This window comes from Sinocyclocheilus anshuiensis, unplaced genomic scaffold, assembly GCF_001515605.1.
Source record: "Sinocyclocheilus anshuiensis isolate Anshui unplaced genomic scaffold, SAMN03320099.WGS_v1.1 scaffold2313, whole genome shotgun sequence".
Taxonomy (NCBI): domain Eukaryota; kingdom Metazoa; phylum Chordata; class Actinopteri; order Cypriniformes; family Cyprinidae; genus Sinocyclocheilus; species Sinocyclocheilus anshuiensis.
In genome coordinates, this window is record NW_015552721.1 from 150,564 (window position 1) to 162,865 (window position 12,302).

The 12,302-nt window shown below is 34.4% G+C and overlaps 2 pseudogenes; both read right to left on the reverse strand.

Annotated features, from left to right (window-relative positions):
* Nucleotides 1-48: 48 nt before the first annotated feature.
* On the reverse strand, nt 49-2,557 carry LOC107667804 (E3 ubiquitin/ISG15 ligase TRIM25-like; annotated as a pseudogene).
* A 5,914-nt stretch (nt 2,558-8,471) lies between these two features.
* Nucleotides 8,472-10,935, reverse strand: LOC107667805 (E3 ubiquitin-protein ligase TRIM39-like; annotated as a pseudogene).
* Nucleotides 10,936-12,302: the final 1,367 nt, after the last annotated feature.

Here is a 12,302-nt window from a genome sequence, read left to right on the forward strand (position 1 = left end):
CTGCATCTTCCTCAACACTGTGAAGTCAAACAGTAATAAAAAGATTTTCTAATTTTGTATACAAACTGTTGAATGTGTCTCATACGTAATTTTACAAATTCTATCAATAGCATCTAATGATCTTGACCTACCAGTTTGACTGAGTTTCTGGTCTAGGGTTTCCTGCAGCTGAGTCAGAGCTCTCCTCAGAGTCTCGACATTCACATCAGTGTTCATACTGATCTCAGGCCAGTTCCTGGTGTGTGGAGGACTGCACAGGGATGGATCAATCTACAGCAGGAGAGAGGAGAAATCCCTCAGCATGAGGAGTGTGAGTGTTGTCCTGTGTTGAGAGCAGACAGAGAGACACTGACCTGTAGGAGCTGGAGGTGATCCTCAGTGTGTAAGAGATGATCCAGCTCAGTGTTTCTCATCTTGAGCTCAGTGATTTCCTGCTGCAGCTCTTGAATGACCTGTTTCTCTGCTGTTTTCTGCTTCTCCTCCATCATCTCCAGCAGATCAGCCAGACATCTCTCAATGGAGCGCATCAGATCACTGAAGAGCTCAACACTGGCTGCTTTCTCTCGCTCTGTGCTTCTCTTAAAAATACAGTATTACTTTAAAATAAATCTGATTTATTTTTTAAGGCAAATCAAAACATTACCCATCTAATATTCAATATCCTCTCACTTTTCTGAGTTCTGCTGAGTGTTTGATGTCTTGAATATTCTTGATTCTGTCCTGGATCATTTGCTGCACGTCTTTCTTTGTCTTCATCATATATGAGTCTATAGACAAACCGGAACACACAGACACATTTAATTAATTGTTATTAAAAACAATATATATATATATATATATATAGTTATATATAGTTATATATAGTTGTAAGCTGCAATTAAGGAGCCAAGTACAACAGAGGCAAAATGAAGAAATGTCTTGAATTACTCATTAAAGGCCAGGGGTCTCCAACCCTGCTCGTGAAGGGCTACCTTACTGCAGACTTCAGAGATTGTCTTATTATTGAGATACAAGGGTCCGCAGTTCTACCACTGGAGAAAGCGTAACGGTCAACTTGAAACGTGTGCCTTACTAACCAATCACATCAGCGATTGACTGTCACACAACTTTGAAAGAAATTCAGTGCAAGGCATCACTTAATTTCTTTCAGAGTTGTATGACAGTCAATCGCTGTTTTGGATACCATAGGAATGAATGAGAAGTGCCGCAAATTGCTTCCTACCTGTCTCAAAAAGTCAGTGACTTCTCTTAGCAAAACTGCATTTTTTTCAGTGTAAACGTTAAATCCAAAATTATTGTTTAATGGCAAACAAGATTAGCTGTTAGGCTGTCGATTCATTAATGATTAATTAAGTGATGCCATCCATTAAAAAGAAAAAACAGCTTCAGATTTCCTTCCCTGTGTACCCCTGTTAAGCCCGAAACACACTGCATGATTTTTGGCTGTTCCAGACGAACAATTGGCATTGTGAAAAAATCGTGATGATTTTTGTGATCGTGGTTCCTAATCGGTGATCTTATGTTGTACAGTGAAAAAGGTTCAAAGACAGCCGAAACATGAGTTTCCAAATTTGCTGTGGTTAATGTCTATCTGTGTCTATTCTCTATCTGTGTGCCAAATTTCATAACTTTCCCACAAATAGTTCTATGAGCCGCCATAGACTTCAAGAGAGGAGGATGAAGAAGAAGAATACGAAGAAGAAGAAGAAGGTGCTTGGCCCCTAATTAATTGACTTAATTTACAGTATCAAACAAAAGCATTATTAGATATTGTATATCTTAAACTCACTTTTCTGAGTTCTGTGAAGTATATAATGTCTTGAATCTTCTTGTTTTTGTCCTGGATCATCTGCTGCACATCTTTCTGTGTCTTCATTAGCTGACTCTACAGACAAGCAGGAACACACAAATACATTTGATCACTAAATATGGATTTTCCATCTTTTGACAAAATATATAGTTAAAGGTTATTGAAGTATTTTTTTTTAAATATTGTTAGGAACTCATGCCTTCTTCTCTTTACTCTCCTCCTCTAGAGGAACAGTGTTGTGAGTCTTGTGGTCTCCATCAGTGCAAAACACACACACATACGTCTGATCATCTCTACAGAACAGCTCCAGAGGTCTCTCGTGTTTCTGGCATATATAGTCCTTCATATTCTTCACAGGGTCCATCAGTTTGTGTTTCTTTAAGCTCAGGACTCTCTGATGAAGATCCAGGTGAGTTTTACAGTAAGATGCCTGACACAGCAGACAGGATTTCAGGGCTTTCAGCCTTCTTTCATCACAGATGTCACAGAGAACTTCAGATTTACTCAGACTGAACTTTTTCTGAAAGAGCTGCACAACCTTTCTAAGTGTTGATCTTGAGGTCGGGTCTTTTTACTGAATGTTTCTTTACAGAATGGACAGTAGCACTTCTGACTGTTGTCCCAGCACTGGTTCAAGCAGCTCTTACAGAAGTTGTGTCCACATGGAGTGCTGACTGGATCAGTGAACACATCCAGACACACTGAACATTTAAGCTCATTAGCTAGAAGACCACTGCAGGATGACATAGCTGAAAAGAAGAGGAATAATCAAAATGTATCACCTGTAGCTCATGTCTGCAAATATTGGATAATATACAAGTAACATTATTACTTTTACAGGAACCAAAACAGGAATTAAGTATCATTGCAAGTGATGTCTAGATTGTACAGTTCTTATTATGACTTGCTTTATTCAATAATAATTTTAGTAATTGACTTACATGGAGGGTTATCCCTACTGCGTCTGTATTTTATTTAAGCCTCATCAAATTTAAAGATTTATGAATTCAATTAGACATGCTTTTTTCTATCAATTTCATAACATTTTAGGGCTCTATAATTTCCACAATGTGTAACCCAGTCATAAAAATGGAATTTACTGTACATGGAGTGTCATGGAATTTGGCAAATTTAGGATGAATAAATTAAAAGTAGGGTATCAAATCATGATACAAACTAGTGTCTTTGAAGATTCACTTCACCAGCATTTCACTAATTCATTTGAGAAAAACTATCTTTATACCATATACTCAAACTGAAAGGCCTTCATGACAACCCATCACAATGGAAGAAATTATAACATACTATTGTAAGTAGAATATTCTTCTCAAATTAATACTATAATTATAATTAATAATTCATTGACACCGTTTTCTTTAAATACATTTTAAGTATTAATAAATACATTCCAATAAAATTTAAAGATTTATGAATTCAATTAGACATTTTTTTTTTTCATTTTCAAATGGAATTCAGAAAAATTCAAATAATAAACATTTAATTTGGATACAGAATACAGAAATCGAGAATTAATCAAATGCATTTCATTGAGCCCTAGAATGTAATTATTGTTAAACTTCTTAAATTATATACGTTTTATGATTTCAATTGATTAGACATGCTTTCTGACTACTACAAGTTATTTTAACCATTAAAACTAGAAGAGAGATAGGGAGAGAGAGAGAGAGAGAGAGAAACTAATTACAGAAAAATTAAAATGAAAGTTCCAATGTCAGTAAAAAATTATGAGGGTCCTTGGAAAATTGGCCTAAAAAAGTTTGATATAAAAAATTATATAGTTTAAAAAAACTACTAGTTTACTATGGCGGGCCGGATGGTCAAAAAATAAGACTAATAACTTGTTGCGGGAAGTCATTATACTATTGCCAGGAGCTACTGAGTTTGCCACAACTCACCTTCCTCACATGGCGGGCGACTCACTCTCCTCAGCTGGCGACTCACTCTCCTCACACGGCTGGCCACTCACACTAACTACATCTAGTAAAGTTTATAATTTTTGTGTTGTAAATAAATGTTCAAATGCTCAAAGGTTGATACATAAACTGTTAATACATAAAATGTATTTTTTTACTCAAGCATTTCAGAATGAGCCTTTTTTCATAGTACATAATACACATTACACAGTTCTATACTGGATTGCATGAATCAAGCAAATTCAGATCTATCAAACCCAAAAACAAAACACAAAAATTATTTATGTAATTTTAATAAAATGAACGTTTCCCCTTAAGTAGCAAAGCCATTATATTGGCTGTGCTTTGCTTTTACAAAATCAAACCAAAGCAAATAAATTGATTAAAAAATATTGCATAGCAGGTACATGATGACAAATTAAATAAAAAAATCTCCATAAATATGCAATTAATTGCCAGACTATTTTTGTCCAAACACTCGTTAAGAAAACTGTCCATTATCATCCTTAATTTGGAAACGAAACACTAAAGCCCTTACAAAAATATCCTGCAGGAATTCCTGAAGGAATGCTGCTTTCTGTGCAAATTAATAAAATGCACTGAAATAAAAACAACTTGTGTTTACTTTAAAAATGCCTTCCGGCCCGCCATAGTTTACCGCCAAAAGGATCAACGTTTTGATAATGTTTTAATGACAACCAGTATCACTGTACACTCTAAAAAATGCTGGGTTAAATACAACCCAGTGCTGGGTAAAATAGGGACAAACCCAGCAATTGGGTTGTTTTGACCCAGCGGTTGGGTTAAACATTTAGCCCAACCGCTGGGTCAAAACAACCCAATTGCTGGGTTTGTCCCTATTTTACCCAGCACTGGGTTGTATTTAACCCAGCATTTTTTAGAGTGTACACTACAACCACTCTATTTGTATCATTTTACTGTTAATATTTATTATGATAATACGTATTAATGCCAACACTTCACAAATTACATTTATGGATGTAAAACAGATCATATTCACTCTTGTATGCAGATCTAAACGTATTAACAGAGAGCTGAGTAAATGATTCCAAATAAGGTTTTGTATTTCGATAAATCAGATGAATTCATGACCACATCAAAATATTCAGTTAATGGATTTTTCTCATCTAACCCACAAAGTGCAGTTTTCAGTGTGTTCAGTCTGTCTAAAGTAGACTCATCAAACATTAGAAAAATTAAACATTTTTCATATATATCCATAACTTACCTGTGAGTGAATATCATGTATTACAATGCATCAATTAGGATGTTTTTTGTTGTTGTTGTTTTTTGTAAAGCGTTACCCAGGTGAAAAAGACGTAGTATTAAATGTATTAAAAATATACTTGAAATTCAAGTAGTATGTTTATAATACATTTGTATTCCCAACATGCTTATTTGAAGTGCAATAAAAATATATTGAATTGCATTTTAATATATTTCTAAAAAGTATACTAGAAGTACTTTTGTATTAAATATATGCTTAGTTATACTTCTAAGAAATATGCTAAACAGAAGCATACTTTTAATGTATTTATAAAAAGTATACTAGAAATACTTCTGAAAAAGCACAATTTAAATATATTTCTTTTTCACCTGGGTAAACATATTAAAGTCAAAGTTTGCTCCCATCAGACTTTGACCCTGTATCATGTGTCTTTGTGCACGGTTTTATAGAGTGTACAACTTCAATCTCATTTATAAAGTATCTGAATTCTGACTGTTGCTATATCCCAGTAAGGCATTAGTATTAAAACCCTTATCCAAAAAAGGTCACTGCAAATCTTCTTTTTGATACAGTATTTCACTCACAGTAATGAACAATTTGGAGCCCCATGACTCCCAAAAGGCTCCATACACAATAGCTGGTGAAGCGCCAATGTTTAGTATGTTGTCAGTGAGGTGTAGCTAGCTAGCTAGCTATTTCATTTACAATTCACAATTCCACCTGAAACGTTCTTTATGACACACATTCACACTAGTTCAAATCTATTAACATTTTGTTTGTTTTGATTTATTGTCTATTTACTGACATATCACTTGATACTTACTGATATAAAAACAAATTAAACTTTATTTGGAGTACTACTTGTGCACAATGCACATTTCTCAATATTAAGCCTAAAATGTGTTTTAATGTCACTATAGATGAGTATTGTATGATCTTTGAATAATATCAGTCTTTAAATGCAAGACATTTTAAGTGTACATAAAGTATACTTTCAATAGTGCCACTTTCGCACAATCATATATACTTCAGTGTATCTTTAGTTAGATTGCAGCTCTACTTCCGCACAATTAAAGTGCATTAAGTACAAAATCAGTTGTTCCAATTTAGCAGACTTTGAATATACCAGTTTAGTGATATGTAAATAATATGCAAATGTATTTGTAGTATAGCAGGAAATATATGTATTTCAAATACATTTTTGTATATTTATTTTTCACTACGGAAGGCATCTGTAAAGGATTTTCAGTCGCCCATTTGGCCAAATTGTTAAGTGGCTGAGATTACTATTTCAGTCAAATCAATCAAATTAACTAAGTTGATGTAAGGGCTTTTTATGTGATATTTTATTTAATTACAATGGATTGTTATTTCTTTTAAACTCATTAATGTAATGTTGTGTTTATATTGTCAGCAGATGCGCCCATGTTTTTATACACTAAATAAAACTGAATAAAACATTGTTGCCAAAAAGGCGCATGTGACTTTCTTTTAAATAATAAACAAGATTTTCTTTGCTGAATAAATGTTAAAATAGAGTTCAATAAGTATACTGTCATCAATGTATGTACACATTTTTATGATAAAAGATTGAAATCAGTACACAAAATCAGATCAAATGCAAAATCAGATGCGAAAATATTATTGATGATTGTTGACCCCAGTCAGAGAGGATGCCGACGGTTATGGCGAGACGTTTTGACTTTTATTCCTTCACAGGATATGAATTCTTGATATCAACAATTCAATTTTCACTAGTTAAAATGTTAATTCTTGACATAAGGAATTGGATTTCTACTAGTAACAATGGCTATTTTTGATATCAGGAATTACATTTCCTCTAGTAAACATGTTAATTCTTGATATCAACAATTCAATTTTCACTAGTTAAAATGCTAATTATTGATATCAGGAATTACATTTCAACTAGTAAAAAATATAATTCTTGATATCTGTAATTATATTTTCACTAGTAAAATGTCACCATAGGCTGCCATTCAAATTTAATTGTTGATACCAAGAAATAATTTCTTACTAGTTGAAATTACAATTTCACATATCAGAAATAGTAAAAACCTTTATTTTTGATATCAGTTATCACATGGTTACTAGTACAGATGTCTATTCTTGATATCAACAATTGAATTGCTACTAGTAAAACTCTTCATTTTTGATATCAATAATTAAATTGTCACTAGTGACAATGTTAATTTCTGATATCATGAATGTGATTGTTACTAGTTACAAAAGTCATTTTAGATATAAGAAATTACTCTCCCAATTGTTGATATCAGAAATACATGATACATGTTCAGAAATAACAAATGTAACATGTTGAAATATAATTACAGATATTAAGAATGAACATTTCAAATTTCAACTATGAATTCTTGATATCTTATTTTTACTAGTAAAAATTTAATTATTGAAAAATTATATTTCTACTAGTAAGAAATACAAAGCTGATATGTGCATTTAGAATTATAACTAGTAAGAAATGCATTTTTTTGATATCTGTAATAGTTTTGTCGCCCTTTTAACATTGACATTTTTTGGTTCCCAGAACGTTCTTTCTAGGTTACAAAAATAAAACGTAAAAAGAACCTACTAACCAAAAGGGAACGTTCTTGAGCAGTGCTGTCCAAGTGTGCCGCACAAGCACTGGAAGCACTGGAAACAACGATTGCCCCTAGGTGGCTGGACCCAGTATACAGTAGGTCATAAACCCCACCCTCTCCATGTAATCTAACGGGACGTGAGACAAACTAAAAAAAATCCAATTACACTACAAATAAATTTTTTTCAAAGATGTTTTCTGTCATTTTATGTCATTTCACGCTGATGTATGTTCAAGTGTTCATTTTTCGTAAGTTTGCTTTAGCCACGCATACGGAGCTATGTGATGCAAACGTCAACATGCGATAGTTTACAAATCAAACACTATAGTAAAAACGTTTTTGGATTCATAACACGAAAAATAATCGATAATCTGCTACTGTAATCATAGTAGCCTATGTGTGAAAAGGAATAAAGTTTGGCGTTTTATTGCCATTGGCGTTAATTTGAGCTGTAAAGTGCAGCGAATTGTATGTTTTGGTATGTTTTTCCAATTTTTTGTTGTATAATTCCTTTGAAATCGTAGGGGAGATCAAGATTGTTGTAAAACTTTTTGCTCTAACATCTATAAACTCCATATTCGTTCAGTTATGTTTTAATCGGTGTACTCATGTACTGATCCAATTATTATGCAGAAATTTACAGGACATTCTCAAACTGTGCAAACGTTTTTATTTTTTTGTAGAATTTTACAGATTATGCATAATAATAACAGATTTTCAAAGCTAAAACATCACATAAAACATTATGATATTAACATTTTCTCATTTGGCTAATAGCAGCTGCATACAACATATTCTTTTAGAAGAATATGTATTACACCACTTTGTTTTCATGGTTTACTTCATATAGTATCTGGGTTGTAAATTCATTCATTGTAATTAACAGGTGAGATGATCATTGATGCTGAATCTTTACCAGTATCATCAGGAAAGGAGCAAAAATATGAATATAGTCGATTAGTGAAAGACTGAGCAGTGAAAGAGTAGATATGAGATCTGGACTCCACATCATAGAAGGAGACCAGACCCTCCTCATAATCCACAAACACCCCCACCTTCTGTGGCTTCACTCTCAGAGAGAGATAAACACAGGGATCAGCACAAGCCCAATATTCATCCCCATTCCTCAGAGCCACAGTCCAGAATCCATCCTGAGGACTCACTCTGATCTTTCCCTTCCTGTTGATAGATTCTCTGGCCACTCCTAAATCCCACTGACTCTTTCGCTTCAGCTGCACTTCAATATAAAATCTACCTGACAAGAATCACTCTTTTCCCAGGACAGACGCACTGTAATTAAACCGCTCTGGGTAATCTGGGAGCTCATGCTTAATGTCTCCATGTCTCACTTGTTTCCCATCATTAGACAGGATGAGTTTTGGATGAGCTGTATCAGGATCCAGAGTCACATCCACTGAGAGAGAAATCAGATAATGCATTAACAAAGGAGTACATTTTAACAAAGATCTCCATATGCTTGGCAGAATAAATGTAAACTATCGCTATACTATGTACTGTATGTGACGAGTAAAAATCACACATTGTACCTGCATACTGCTGCATCTTCCTCAACACTGTGAAGTCAAACAGTAATAAAAAGATTTTCTAATTTTGTATACAAACTGTTGAATGTGTCTCATACGTAATTTTACAAATTCTATCAATAGCATCTAATGATCTTGACCTACCAGTTTGACTGAGTTTCTGGTCTAGGGTTTCCTGCAGCTGAGTCAGAGCTCTCCTCAGAGTCTCCACACTCACACCAGTGTTCATGCTGATCTCAGGCCAGTTCCTGGTGTGTGGAGGACTGCACAGGGATGGATCAATCTACAGCAGGAGAGAGGAGAAATCCCTCAGCGTGAGGAGTGCGAGTGGTGTCCTGTGATGTGAGCAGACAGAGAGACACTGACCTGTAGGAGCTGGAGGTGATGCTCAGTGTGTAAGAGATGATCCAGCTCAGTGTTTCTCATCTTGAGCTCAGTGATTTCCTGCTGCAGCTCTTGAATGAGCTCTTCATCCTGTTTCTGTGCTGCTTTCTGCTTCTCCTCCATCATCTCCAGCAGCTCAGCCTGACATCTTTTAATAGAGCGCATCAGATCACTGAAGAGCTCAGCATAAGCTGCTTTCACTCGCGCTGTGCTTTTCTGAAAAAGTTATATTTTTAAATAATTGGCTTCATTTAATAATGTACTAAAACATTATTCATTAAAGATTTAACATCTTCAGCTCACGTTTCTGAGTTCTGCAAAGTATTTACTGTCTTGAATCTTCTTGATTCTGTCCAGGATCATCTGCTGCATGGCTTCCTGTGTCTTCATTAGCTGAGTCTATAGAGAGACCGAAACGAAGAAACATTTGATCACATCAGCATCTTCCATCTTCTGACAAAAGATCTAGTTGCATTATTTAAAATGAGGTTATTGGAATAAGTTTCAATGTTGTTAGTAACTCTTGCCTTCTTCTCTTTACTCTCCTCCTCTAGAGGAACAGTGTTGTGAGTCTTGTGGTCTCCATCAGTGCAAAACACACACACACGTGTCTGATCATCTCTACAGAACAGCTCCAGAGGTCTCTCGTGTTTCTGACAAATATAGTCCTTCATATTCTTCACAGGGTCAAGTAGTTTGTGTTTCTTTAAATAGATTTTGTGATGAAACTCCAGGTGAGTTTTACAATAAGAGGCCTGACACAGCAGACAGGACTTCAGGGCTTTCTTTTTTCTTTCATCACAGATGTCACAGAGAACTTCAGATTTACTCAGACTGGACTTTTTCTGAAAGAGTTGCGCAACCTCTCTAAGTGCAGTGTTGATCTTGAGGTCGGGTCTTTTACTGAATGTTTCTTTACACAATGGACATTTGCAGTCCTGACTGTTGTCCCAGCACTGGCTCAGGCAGCTCTTACAGAAGTTGTGTCCACATGGAGTGCTGACTGGATCAGTGAACACTTCCAGACACACTGAACACTGAAGCTCCTCAGCCAGAGGACCAATGGAAGAAGTCAGAGCTTAAAACAAGATAAATAATAAAAATGTATCACCTCCAGTTCATGTCTACATATGTTAGATCTTATATAAACAATATTATTACTTGTACAGTAAAAAAAGCAGAAATTAACTGTCATTGTATCGTTTGCTTTATCCAATAAAACTTTTAGCGATTGACTTACTTGGAGGGTCATCCATACTCTCTCTGTATTTTTGTGATTGAAAAAAATCTGCCATTGCTCTGCTTTTCTTTAGGCCTCATGAAAAAAAAAAAAAAAAGTCACAGCACATATTTCATTTCACAGCATGAAATCTCCACCCCCCATATCCCCTCCTCTGTTGTTGCCATAATGTTTCTCAAATCAAACCAATAAAATGGTATTTTAAGGTTAGTCAGTAAACATGACCGGAGATGACCCCAGAAGCATAAGTATTGCAATGTCACTAAAGTCAGCAAAGGGGATTTTTTACAAGAGCTTCTAGTTTACGGCCAAGGTCAAATTTCACTGACAACCAGTCTCACTGTAACTCTAAAACCACTCTATTTATAACATTTCACTATTTATTAAGAATTTACATATTAATGCCAGCACTTCACAAATTAAATGTATGGATGGAAAACAGATTATATTCACTCTATACAGCTCTTGACTGTTATTAACATAAAGCTGAATTAAATGATTCAAAATAAGCGTTTTATATTTTTATAAATCAGATGAATTCATGGCCACATCAAAATATTCAGTTAATTGAATTTCCTCATCTAACCCACAAAGTGCAGTTTTCAATGTGTTCAGTCTGTCTAAACTAGACTAGGAGACTAGTAACGAACATTAGAAAAATAAGACATGTTTCATATATTTCCATAACTTAACTGTGAGTGACATGTTGAAATATAATTACAGATATTAAGAATGAACATTTCAACTAGTGACAATGAATTCTTGATATCTTATTTTTACTAGTAAAAATTTAATTATTGAAAAATTATATTTCTACTAGTAAGAAATACAAAGCTGATATGTGCATTTAGAATTATAACTAGTAAGAAATGCATTTTTTTGATATCTGTAATAGTTTTGTCGCCCTTTTAACATTGAACCACATGTAGGATTTGAATTGTTGATATCAACAATTTAATTATAGATAATTCAATTGTTGATATTAGCAATCCTGATTGTTGATATCAGGAATGACATTTCCACTAATGTAGTATCGACACAAATTATTGATATAAAAAATTATGTCATCACTCGCAGAAATACATTTATGATATCAAAAGTGAAATCACAACTAGTAATAAACATACCTCTTGATATATGTAACAATTCTTAAATGTTAAAATGTAATTTTTACTAGTAAAAATTGTTATTTCAGATATTACGAAATCCTTTTTGGATATGTGCATAGTATTTAATTCCTTTTTGGATATGTGCATAATTTAATGATGAGTGCCGTCCATACCTGTCGACACTCACGTTTTTCCACTGAGTCTCCCGTATTTCACACCCATCTTCCGCCCCCCTCCCGTTTTGTTATCTCTCCCGGAAAACTCCCGCAATTTGCATGGCCCTACCTCTTTATATGAATAATAACATCAATATATTATTCCAAGGTTGTCCAGTTGCCAGATCTTGTATGAAACGCATCCTACTCACACAATCGACACATCATACAAATTTCAACCCATTTGTGACCTCAACCT